The following is a 12,792-nucleotide window of genomic DNA, read 5'->3' as shown; positions in this document are numbered from 1 at the left end:
CCTGCCAGGCGTCCTTTTCTATTTGCCTGGCCAGAGGGCAGTATTAACCTGGGGCTAAACTAGGAGTTTGCAGATAACTTTGGAGATGCTTTCTCAGTTCTTATACTAGATGACTCGTTGCGCAAATGGCGCAAAGGCCGAGAGGGAGCCAAGTATTGTGAGAATATTTAGACACCGAAGTCAAAAACCAAATGTGCTAACACTCCCACATGCTCTGCTTGGAAGCCGCCTTTTCTCACCAAATCTAACATAGATACATATGATTCTTCAAGAGCAAATTTCAAGAGCAAATTTAAGAGAAAATATAAAGCATGGGAGGCTTTAAGTTGTACTATTGAGACCATACCACCATATCTTCATTTAGTTTCTTTGAAAATCTAAAGGTCTAAGAGGACGGTACATGTGAGAAGCTGTGAATCCACAACAAAAAACTAAACTAACTTCCAAACAAACATTTCAAGTTTGGAAGCCACAAAAAAGCAGCCAAGATCTCTCGTTGTAGTGCAGGTACATGTCCTTAATCCTGCATCCACAACCCATAATTTTTTAACACCTAAATCCACGAAATCCAACCAAAGGAAATCATGGCAGAAACATGCACCGTGGCTTACATCTCCGAGAAGGACTTCTTGGCATTCTTGTGCAGGTTGGACACAAGAATCCTCGCTGCGAGCTGCAGAAGAACCACACATGCACCCTCCTTCACCTAGCCCTTGGGGAGGAGGGGGGCAACACTTGCAGCGCCGCGACAAGGCCTCATTAGATAAACCTTTACTCTTGTAATCTACATTGGTGAATCTATTGATACCTTTCTTTACCATATGCTTATTGAACCTTCGAAACAATATAAGTGGTCGACCTATCAAGACTAACCGTTTCAACTGACCAAAAAGAGAAATCAAAGCTAGCAGAAAAACAAATAATAGACATCCAAGAAAGAAACTTGTATGTACAACCATGTCAATTGTTGCTTCAAAAGGCCGGAACTTCTTTCACTGCAAGCCCAATACTTTTTCACACGACTGCATGGCAATGTACTTGGGTCAAAAGTAGGCCCAATAGAGTGCAACGAACATATCAAAGTCAAAGATGCCAACATATCCGTAGGAAAACATAAAGTAATGATCTTGGATTAAATTTCATCCTAAAACCTGAACACGCATGTTGAATGTACCAAGTTGACAGTACGTCGCCAACTGGCCATTTAATAGGTAAAAAACAAATTAGGTGAACGCTCACACTTACCTTACTACTTTATATTTCATCCTGACAATTAATAAAATCAAGCATCGTCACTTGCCTCTTGCAGCAGGTTCATTCATCAGAATGTTACACACTGTAATTGCGTCTTATTTACTTATTAAGAAAATGTTCTCTTATCAAATTCTACAATTCTTTTGGTGATGTGAATTTTCAGGCCCCCACTGACTGTAACTACAATAGAACACAATTTTCTCTTAGAGAAGAAGCATACAGAAACAATCGTAGTTCAAAAAAAATCTGTCGAAGCTACTGAAGATCTGCATACTCTGTTTCGACCGTTTTAATAGCAGGTAAAACTTTAGTTGTCAGGAGACCTTCATAGTGAGTCTTCTCCAGGTTCACATATTCGGTGGAAGAAACTACCATCAGTATATACATACTACAGAAGATTGGGTGATCACTATTTGGAAGTACTTATAACCAACTGGTGGCCTTGGATGGAACTAAACCGAAACAACAAAAATAGTTGAATATCAATAAATTTAAGTACGTATCTAGCAGAAGCAAAGGTTGCTATTCTCCTTCGGAATTAACTACAGTATGTGTCTCCTGAGAAACATGCATTTTATCTGACAAAACACACACCAACTAAACATGTGTTAGCATAACAATATTCAGTTGTTGAACCCTCTGTGCATTGCGTCGACAGCAGATGGAATCAAAAAATACATCATTGCAGTGACAACAAAAACTGCAGTCTAGTGTAGCATCATAAGGAAAAACAAGCAATGTTAAGAATAAATGGAAATAGGCAGGAGAGTTATTCTGTTTTGGTGGCATTCTATAATGCATCGGAAATATTTCTTAAAATCTACCGGTTTTAAAAGTAAGTACCAATGCGCAGAGAAATGGCACAATCAATTGCCTAATTCTCAAACATGTCAAGGTCAGTCAATTGTCACACTATCTTTGTCTCCAACCTGTGGGTCAACTTCAGCAGCCGTCTACCGAGGCAGATTGGTGTGCTCAATACAAGTGACACAGCCTGTAAATTAAACATAAAGAGGTGTCAAGAGCTAATATCTTTTGTTTATGGCACAACTACTAAAACCATTATGCCAACAAAATTAAGAACAAAAAACAAGTTGATGTTCTGGTCTTAAATGAAAGTACTCTAGATATCAGAAAGACCGATAAAAGAATGGCCACGGAGAGGAATTAGGGATCAATCAATCTGCCTGTGTGGTTGAGCTAGCTTTGTGTTGTGAACTACACTGAACTACACATTGTGTTGTGAAGCTACTTTCTCGAGTTCAGCGAAACCGCCAGTATGCCAAACCATCTCCGATATAGCCTGCAGTTCTTTCCTCCTTATCATGGTGGAGCAAAGCCCATAATAGCATATTACTATAAATTGTCAATAATAAGCTCACAAAAAACTATATTTGTCCTGGGAAACTTGGTTTTCAATTTTAAAGTTACAACATAACACTGAATTTAACTAATCTCATAGTAGTATTTGGTGGTTCGTACCACTGCTGCTCACCGTGTTCCATGGCCCCATGGGAAAGATGTGCGTCAGGTGGGGAGGTGGCCGGCATGCCTGCGGGGAGAGGTGGACTGCGCGCGGTGGCGAGACCCTTTGCTAAGGTACAAAAGGACATATGTTAAGTAAAGGGTTCATGATCATTTAAGTAAAATAAAGAACTACGGAAGGAACTCAAGCCTCCAAGCTGGGGTCACAACCTTAGTAATTCATTGATCACAGAAACATGCTAATTAATCAAGCTAGTTATCCTGAAGCAAAATCAGTTCATTAAGTAGAGAGTAGAAGTCTTGCACTTTCTGTATCTATCATTGGTACAAAATAACATATGCCCACCACAGAAGAGTGCTAGGTTGTACGAAAGCCGCAGAATAAATGGCAGCAGCTAAAGAAAATGTGCTCCCCACAAGACCCTAGGCACCAACTCATTGGAAATTGATCCTACGGGTAAAATACAATAATATCTAGGAATCAAACCAGTCTAATTTATAGTAAGCTGTTGAAGCTTTGTAACTATAGCAACATGTAATAAATAGATATTAGTGTAACAACCGCAGTAGGTACAACTACCTAATGCCATTGCGACAAAGAAAATGCAATGGCTCCTGTGACTGCCATCCTGTTGCCTAACCTGACAGAAAATAGAGACAAATGTAGATATGGTTATCTATTGTGCTGCTGATAAAAAAAAGTAAAACACTAAACAGGGACAAATAGAAGAATAGTGAGGACTGGAGTAACCTCTACATAATAATTCAGATTGCATCACTGAACATATGAATGACAGAGAGCCCCAAAGAGATTGGCTTTATCAGGTATATGAATGACATTACGGAGAGAATTACCAAAATTATCAGGTAAGTGACATGATAGAAAGAAGAAGGTGCTCCATGCTTGCTGCTTGAAACTCCATCAACTACCAGTGCATACACTACATAGGTTAATAATAAACTAATCCTTGAATTCCTCTCTCGTTATATTATCACTGGATACATACTTTTTTGTGTGGCTAGTGGATGCTGGAATTTTGCTACTGTGACGCTGCAAATCTTGTTTTGTTTTTACCGAAGGACCTTATTATGGTTTGAAATGTAGTAGTAGTATAGTACTTCGCTAGTTAGCATCCTATCCTCTCCTCCGAAGAGATAAAAAGAGAAGAAATGGGTAGGTGTCTCAACTGGACATCTGAAGAGGATCTGACCACCACGCTTAAATCAAACAGAGTGGAAGCAAAAACAAAACAAAAAACCTGAATCGGCCTAGAACCAGACAGACTTAACACAGAGGTTAGAGAGGTGAAAGGGACCTTGATGAGCACAAGAGTGGTTTTGGCTGTCAGCGGTGGGGAAGGAGCTTTCTTTGGCTATCAGTGTCGTCCCGGTGGCTGGCCACTGTAGCTCCAACCCAACCTTGACCCAACAGAGATGAGACGTGGTCAGGGAAGCGAAGAGAGGAAATTGGGAGAGGGTGGGAGGGGGCAGACCATGATGCTACTGCTGCTGCTTGTCATGGGACTGGAACAAGGAGCAGCAGACCTTGATGAGCACAAGAGCGGCGTCCATGGCGCCTACCTACAGAGACAAGACGAGACCAGTTATAGGTGACACCAAATAGTCCATCATTTTTATAATACACAACCTCCAGTTATCTAGCTTTCAATAATTTAAGAAAAAAAATCCAATTATATGTATACCACTATCTTTTGCTACCATATACCTCCAATTATATGTATACCAGAAAAAATCAACCTCAAACTGCAAGCACACTCAGTCAGTCTCTGGTCACCGAGTCAAAGCACTGCCATAGAGCAATTCTTTTCCTATCATATACTTCCTATGGCCGCCTCTCCCGCCTCTACTGTTTCACACCCGCTCTCACCGCCACCCTGAAATATAAAGAGGCTGAAGAATAGAAATAGATAGGAAAATATGTTTACCTATGGCACACAAGGTCAACAGATATAGATGAAAATTTGTGTTTTCTATATTAACAAATCTACGACATCTTCACCGACACAACTATATAATGAATTCTGAAGTACTTCATGGGCACCAATCAAAAGCTAATATATAGTTCAACATATCCACATGCTGCTCCCACTCACCAGAAGAGTAGAGGAGAGATCAAAATTGAGAGAGGGTCAGTGGGGGGTTGAGGGCGCTGGGAGCCGCAAGACCTGCCGTCCATGTTGTCGGTCTGCACATTTCATTTATTTTCTGCAAGAGCAAATCAAACCAAGATAGCATTAGCATGTTGTATCTTACGCAAGTGACCAGAAGATGAGAATGCTTGCCGGCAAAGGGGAGCAAGGAAATAATAACCTGAAAATATCCAAGGAAGTAGTAATCCACCTAGCAAGAAAAACAAAGGCCATGGAATATTCAGTCAGCATTTCGAGACCTGACTTGCCCTCTGGATACATATCTTGAGAGTCACAAGAGATGATCTATTTTACTTGTGCCTCTTGTCAAATCTTCGCAGCCAGCCGAGAACCCTGTATATCTGTTAGAGCAGCCAAAACAGAACAAATACAATTAACTTCGAATTATAGAAGTTGACAATTGCACAGAACATATGTAATAAACTGTCAAAATCGTAAAGTAGGTATTAAAGAAGATAGAATCATGAGTGTGAGTGTACTGTCTGAAAGTGCATTGATGCCTATTTTGTACAGTGACCTAGAGAAAACTCTAGTACATAAAAAGGAAGGCTAACACATTACGTGTGATTAATGGATGACTTGTTAAGATGTAGGGACATACATCGATTACAATTTTTTTTGCTAATTCAAGCTGTAGAAAACAGATTATCTCATCATTAATCAGGTTATCCTTGTGTAGCCCATCGTTATACGTAGATATTAGAGGTTTCTTGTTATCCAAAAATATATAAATGGTTCAATCTATTTTCAGAAACTAAAATTTCTATTTTGTATGTGATCCACATTACAGAATAAGTGCTAACCTTTTGACGAGTCCTCTGCAATATCAAGAAGCTGGATCCAACTAATGCGCTCGACTTGCTCTGCAAATATATACATAGTTCAGCCTTATTTTTAGAAATTAGGATTTCAGTCACAGTTGCAACTCCAACACCAAAAAGAATTGACTATTCATTGTATGTAAGTTCAGACAGAAACAAAGAACAATGCTTACCTGATAGAAACCAACAGAGTTGAAACCTAGACTCTGGTTGAGAAGTCCAATTAAGATGCCATTGAGCACTCCAAATCCCATGACAGTCCTTGCGTCGAAAGGTTTGTGCTTAAAGGGCTTCATACATAATGCCACAAGAAGTCAATAGAATAGAACAAAGAGATGCCAGCTTGTCAACATGGTTGCTGCACAATAAAGAATAAGGGTGTTCTTATTTGTAGGGATAACATTTCTGCCAAGTTATACATGACTTTCATAGATCAGTAAACTAAATTCGAAATTTACAGGTTGTAGAGGGAAAAAATGGTAGTTATAACATGAGACACAAAATGATACTACAAACAGGGGATATGCAAACGTCAATGATCTGAACAGAAGCTCTAAATAAATAAAGAAACATTAATTCATAAGAACTGAAACTCTCTCTCTCTCTCATGACGCCATGGTGTGCAACCAACTTCGGAAAATTCAGAAAATGGCTTCGTGAAGTAAAACCAGACCTGTCAAGTCTCCATTGAAAGCAGTTGCTTGGGAGAAATTAGACTGCTAACAACATCCGCTATTAGACACTTAAATCACACTTCATATATCTACTTTCTAAATTGAAATAGGCATTGCTACAGCAGAAAAGAAACATGCAAATGTGTAGCTAAATTACCTCACAAAACTATCAGCAGGGTAATAGCGAAATCTTGAGCTCCTTCCAGCAAATGCTTCGTTTCCACTCTGGCAAACACTCCCAGCCACTGAAATCTTTGCTGATGTTTTCAAAATTATGCGAATCGGGTTACATTAAGACAACCAAACAAACAAATTGTCCAGTCAACCAAACAAATTTTGGATAGACACTGCCCCATTCAAATCCAACCATGGCATGAACGATCCGTCGATCCCAAGCGTGTCAAAGAGACCAATTTTTTTCTCTCCTGCAAGAAACAAGACCAAGCAAACCGCATTAACATATCAACGAGGAATCCACCACTCCAGGAGTGAAACCACGAACCTACGAGGGTCGCGAGAGAGGACGTACCAGAGGAGGAAGACTCCAACAAAGAGAAGGATTGCGGCGGCAACAACACACGAGTCTGCTAGGGCGGCAAACCTCCACCCTGTTGACGCTCTGCATCGACGACAGATCCATGGTCTGCAGGAAGGAGTCAGGGCAGTGGCAAAGTGGTAGCTGCAGCACGTTGAAAAATAGAACACCTTACTGCAGATTAACAACATAGTAAAATTAGCATTACAAAAGAATTTAGATATATCACACAGAAAAGTTAGGAAAGTATGTCTTGTACTGTAAGCAAACATGCAACATACTTTTTATAAAAAAAGCAAGCGGATGCAGAATCAAAGGAGGTATACACTGACGGAAAGGTAGAATGATCTTTGTAGCTAATAAAAACAGGAGATCATACAAAGTAAATTCCTGTCATTGGAACTGAATTGCCATGGGCTGAAAAGTTAATACAAACAGTAAACTAAAACCAGTCAACAGAAGAGAAAATTTAGGAGAAGCACATGGACGACGAAGGCCTCGAGCAGAAGAACGGCGACAGTGACGGATTTGACGGCCTGGCGCTGCCGTTGTCAAGGAGAGGGCGGCGTACATGAAAGAGCACTACCGGGGTTGAAAGAGAGAGGAGGAGGCAGATCCACCACACCTGTCCGCCGGGCTGATGACGATGAAGATCCGACAGGTCGGGGTACCGCCATGGAAGGAGAACCGCCTGGTTCCTCTTGCCTACCTCCCGAGATGTCGCCTCCTCATCCACCCCCCTCCCCCCCCCCTACCATTGCCAGGAGATGCAGCCGCCGCGTTCTCCTCCGGCCAGATGCGCTGTTGCATCCCGCACTGACCACCAGATCCACCGAGTGCCCACTCGCGTTGATGGCGTCGAGGAGAAAGGAGGAGAGATAGGGGTGGTGACGGCGGCGGGAGAGGACGAACGGGGGAAGGAGAGGTGGCGGCGAGGGCATGGCTAGGGTTGGTGGGGAGGAGGACGCGGGGGATTGGTGGGCTGGAGGAGGATAGGGGATTGGTGGGGAGGAGGACGCGAGATTGGTGGATGAGTCGTCCAGGATTGACATGGTTAAATTGTTTTTTTCACCCAAGGCGCAGACGACGCACACACAACACGCACACTGTCAAGCCAGGCCCGCGAGAGACAAAGACCCACCGGTCATCTGCTTGAGCAAGAAAGAGATGCGTGAAAAGAAACAAGCCGTGGGATTTTTGACAGCGCGGTAAAAAACTTCCAGCAAGGCAGATCGTGCGAGTCAGATTAGAAGCGCGACGCGAATGCCCCAGGTGAGCGGGTAGTCTAGCGAGCTTTATATGTTAGATTTAACCGATGACCTTCCAGGCACAGGCCACCATCTAAACAAGAACGCCGCCAGGCTACCTGGCTAGGCGAGAAGAATCAAAATCCTAGGTCCATGCATCACTTTTGCCCAGGCACGCGGCGGGCGTATGTATGAGCGTCTTCGTTTATAGTGTGTCTAAAAAAATGAGATACATAAACACAGACTTGATATGAAAGTCGGGACAAACATTTTCGGTTTGAGGTGGCAACAAATAATCAAAAGAAAAATTCAAATGTGCACTAGTTACATGTTTTTGCTGCGAAGAACAATACACAAATTGCTCATATTTCAACATTAAATTCTATCAGAATTTAGTTTGTGTTATAATATTAATATCATAACTAAATCATAAAAAATGCTTTTGAAATTCCATAGGAAAAATACATTGCTTTATGCTATTTTATTAGTACTATAGAAAATAAATTTTCATGCACAAATTATCTTTTAGGCGGGATCAGAAAGTAGTCATTTTTTACACGAAAAAGTAATGCGCATATAAGAGTCTTATTTTTATGGGAGAGTCTAAAACTAACATGTGAAAAATAGAAGTTTTTCCATGGAAAATTTGTTTTCTTTTGTTCATATGCGGCTCAATTGAAGGCTCTCTTTTTAATGTCACTTCAGAAATTCGATCATACCTATGTAGAAAATGTTCACCATGTTGTAATAATTTATCTATCCAATATCAAAGAGAATGTAGAAGAATCTTTACAACCTCAGTGGACTTTACAAATTGTCCATACAAATATAGAAAATGTTCATCATTTTGCAAGATAATGTTTAGCTTAGGTGCCACGAAACATTTCCTCATTGTGCTCTCACGAGTGACTCCCACGCTAGGGTTTCGCCACCTTCCGTCGGTGTCGCACGAACAGTCTCGTCTACTGTAGTCTTAGGGCCAAGGAGGCGCGGTGGATCCCAACCCTTACCGGTGGGAGGGCTCCTGCTTTGGTTTTAGGTGTTTTTTTGTTTGTTTAGGGTTTATATCCTGCAACAAGACCAATATGACGACGATTCTCTGAAGATGGAATAAGATTCTCTCCACATAGCCCCCGGCAGTGCATCTAGCGTTGTCGAAATGCTTGTGGAGGTGTGTCTTTGTCAGATATGGCGGGATTCGATCTGTGTTTTTCTTCGGTGGATTTGCTTGGATCCGATCATCTTTTGTCCGCGTTCGTGTTTTTACAGGTTGGGTCCTTTTGATCTACGCTTATCTTCATCAGCGATGGTTACTATTCTGGCGTGCTAGTCCATTAGGGCATTAGCATGACAAGTTCCTGACTGTCTACTACAAGGTTTGCCCGGCTCCGCTGAGGGAGGGACGATGACTATGATGCTTTTTGGATCGCTTCAATGCTTATAGTTGTCGCTACATGATCTATGTCATGGGTGTAACTTGCTTCTTGTGTTCTTTATACGCGCAACGCGAGCAATCCAGTTGGCTGTTCCATTTTCCCTAAAATAGTTGTCTTTTCTGGGTTCTATGCTTTTCTTTGTTTTCTTTAGTTTTCAATCTTTATTCCAAAAACATGAAATTCATTAGTTATTCAAAAAGAGAACATTTTTTTATAAATTTCTCACCATTTAAAAAAAGCAAACTTTATTTAAAAAAACTAACCATTCTAATAAAAAGTAAAAATTCATTTTAAATGCCAATATTTTTTGAAAACTCAAACATGTTTTCATATTTTCAATCATTTTTCCAAAATATAATTTGATTGAGTTTTTGAACATTCTAAAAAACCGAACACTCAATGAAACACATACTTTTTTGAATTTATTAAATGCGACATTTTTTCCCTGAAAAATAACCATTTTTTAAAAACATGAACCTTTTTTTTAAAAGATTAAAGTTTTTAAAAAACTAAGACAAACCTTTTCTGTAAATCAATCATTTTTTTTGAAATTTCAAGCAATTTTTGAGATCGTGAACATTTTTTTTTGAGAAGTAAATAAAAAGCCGAAAAAACATGTAAAGACAAACAAGCAAACATCAAACATAACAAAAACATTGAAGGACATTCTAGAAAGTTCCCAAAAGTAGTGAGGAACTTCCCAAAACCGGACCCCTGCACTTTCTATAGTTAAGGAGGGGCAATGATGACCGCGCGCCTTCAGCTCGCTCTAGTGCTTGTAGTTGTCGCTAGATGATTGATGAATCTGGATGCAATTTTTTATTATTTCTGGTGTTCTTCATACTGCCTTTATAGTTGATAAATAGACTGGATGTTTTCTTGCAAAAACAAAGTTTTTCAAAGAGTGTCAATTTTTTTTGAAGGCATCGAAGAGTGTCAAATAGGAGGTCTTTGTAATATCCGAGCCTTTTTTATATAGGCCGTAAAGGCCTGTGTTGTGGTGGACCAATGAAATGAGCTCTAATAGCTGAGCCTTTTTTATATAGGCCGTAAAGGCCTGTATTGTGGTGGGCCAAGGAGATGGGCTCACTTCAGTACACTAATCCAACAGTTTTTTTTTTAAATCCATCGGTTGTTCCTGCCTGAAATGTCTGCACGAAAATCGCGTCTCTTTTCACTGTCCCGGAAATGGAAGTGTATAGTGTAACGCCTGCCCGTGAATGTCACTCGATGAAGATCATGCAGCTTGCTTCGATGAACCAACACAGACCGTCGAACTCAAAGTAGACAAATTTTCTGACCTGTCTGTATGTTCGTTCTGTTTTACTCTATGCGTGCCTGCCAAAGGGCGTCCCCAGAATGATCAGAAACATGTGACATGGCCACATACGGCAGCCAAAATGCAAACATATATGCTCCCAGATCCATAATATGATGTGTCGACCGTGGGCTCTCTGACCAAGAAGAATAACAGAGCCTTGGATCGTTGGCAGTCTATGTTCTGTGAATCTGTGATCGTCTCAGATTTGACCTCCAGTCACTTCCCCGTAAAGTGGCGAAATGTTCCGGCTGGAGGTGCAGCGATGATGCAGCCCATCGTCTGATTGCCACCCCGACTGATGACTATGATGGTGTCCCCTTGGTCCAAGGTACGTACCATCAGTACACTTTGTTTGCGCTGACATGGAATCGGCGTGGACGCGGGACTGCCACCTCACTCATGCTTTTGTTGTCTCAAAGTGAAAATGCCATGGTGTCTCTCTCTGGTCCTAGGTCGTGTACGTTTGCTCCGTGCTTCGGTTGGCTCGATCCAGTTTCAGATTCGCAAGGCTACAGTGACGCTGTCCGAAGAAAGAAAAGAACGGTTGTTATGAACTGTGGCGCTGACAGTGATGGTTTCTCGGACCAGTCGTTCGCCCCAATGTCCTCGCTGCATGCATGCAACGGTGGGCGCGAAACTGAGACGGAATCGCGGCAACCTTCTTTTTTTTTACATGCCGGCAACCTTCATCTACCACTGCTACTTCTTTCTCGACTTTTCATATGCATGTCTTGCCTCTTGCAAGCTGATTAAGGGGGTGTTTGGTTCAGAAGTTCTAAGACTTTTTCTAGTCCCAGGGACTAATCAAAAAAGACTCTTCAGTAGAGTCTTTTTCTAATCCCTGTAGAAAAAGTCCCTCCCGTTTGGTTCCTAGGGACTTTTTAGGAACTTTTCCTAGTCTCTGGGACTAAAAAGTCCCTGAACCAAACACCCCTTAAATGGGAGTGTGTGAATCTCATCTTGGTTATGGAAAGAACTCACGAAGGCCTCCTCTGCCCCTCTCTTTGCCCTCGACAAAGTTGCAAGAAGAGCCACGAGGTGGGCGAAAAGCCAATGTTCCCAGAAGTGATGGAACATCATGATATTTTGCTGACAAATCATAAAAATAACTTTTTGGAACTACAAAAGAATGTTCCATTTCTATTACTACTCAAATTGAGCTCTATGAGCACCAACGTTGAACAAGCTGATAATGCAAACTACCATGTTTTCCTTACAAATATAGAGAATCATGTAATGTTGAAGAAAACCCGTCTTCATTTTCTTCCGCAAGCGTGTCTTTACTAGTTTCACAGATAAATGGTTTATTCAGTTGTCAGGGTTGACTCAGGAGGATTTATGACAACCTACAGTAATCTGTTAACAATTGTGTATGTAGTTTTACTTGTTTAAAATTATCCAGCGGTTAAATCGGCAAGTGAAGACGAGATTTTTAGTTCTAGATTGTGTGTCGGGTGGTTGGTGCGACATATGTCAAAGGATGGTTAATCATTGTGGGAGCTAATAAGACGTCGTCGGTGCTTGGAAACGGGATAAGGCGTATACATGCACGCCGACGCATCTTACCTAGGTTCCGGGCTCTCCTAGGAGATAACACCCCTAGTCCTGCTCTGCGGGGTCTCCGCATGATCACTAGATCAACAAGGGCTACAAGGTTGCTCCTTGAGCTGTTCGGCTGGAGGAGGAAGAAGGACAAGGCTTAGCTCTACTCCTCTTTCTCTACGTGGGTGTGTGTAATCTGAGAGGCTGAACCCTTTGCATGGCTGCCCTGGGGGGTTTATATAAGCCTACCCCCCAGGGGTACAATGGTAATCTGACTGGATGTAGGCCCAATCCGCCAGTGTCTAT

At 41.5% G+C, this 12,792-nt stretch overlaps 1 long non-coding RNA gene across 32 annotated transcripts; it reads right to left on the bottom strand.

The window, feature by feature from the left end:
• Positions 1 to 403: 403 nt before the first annotated feature.
• Positions 404 to 8,062, bottom strand: LOC123068776 (uncharacterized). Of its 32 annotated transcripts, none has more exons than XR_006431996.1 (13): positions 7,566 to 7,976; positions 6,935 to 7,114; positions 6,563 to 6,830; positions 5,905 to 6,089; positions 5,714 to 5,773; positions 5,071 to 5,251; positions 4,854 to 4,965; positions 4,466 to 4,634; positions 4,233 to 4,320; positions 4,056 to 4,158; positions 3,317 to 3,380; positions 2,737 to 2,848; positions 1,882 to 2,248 (listed from the first exon to the last, which is right to left on the bottom strand). It is a non-coding gene; the product is annotated as an uncharacterized lncRNA (long non-coding RNA). The 32 variants fall into 32 exon arrangements; XR_006432002.1 differs by having other exon boundaries at positions 2,750 to 2,848; XR_006432007.1 differs by having other exon boundaries at positions 2,737 to 2,843.
• Between the last annotated feature and the right edge of the window lie 4,730 nt (positions 8,063 to 12,792).

This window comes from Triticum aestivum, chromosome 3B, assembly GCF_018294505.1.
Source record: "Triticum aestivum cultivar Chinese Spring chromosome 3B, IWGSC CS RefSeq v2.1, whole genome shotgun sequence".
In the NCBI taxonomy this organism is placed as follows: Eukaryota; Viridiplantae; Streptophyta; class Magnoliopsida; order Poales; family Poaceae; genus Triticum; species Triticum aestivum.
This window is presented reverse-complemented; position numbering and strand designations above follow the sequence as displayed.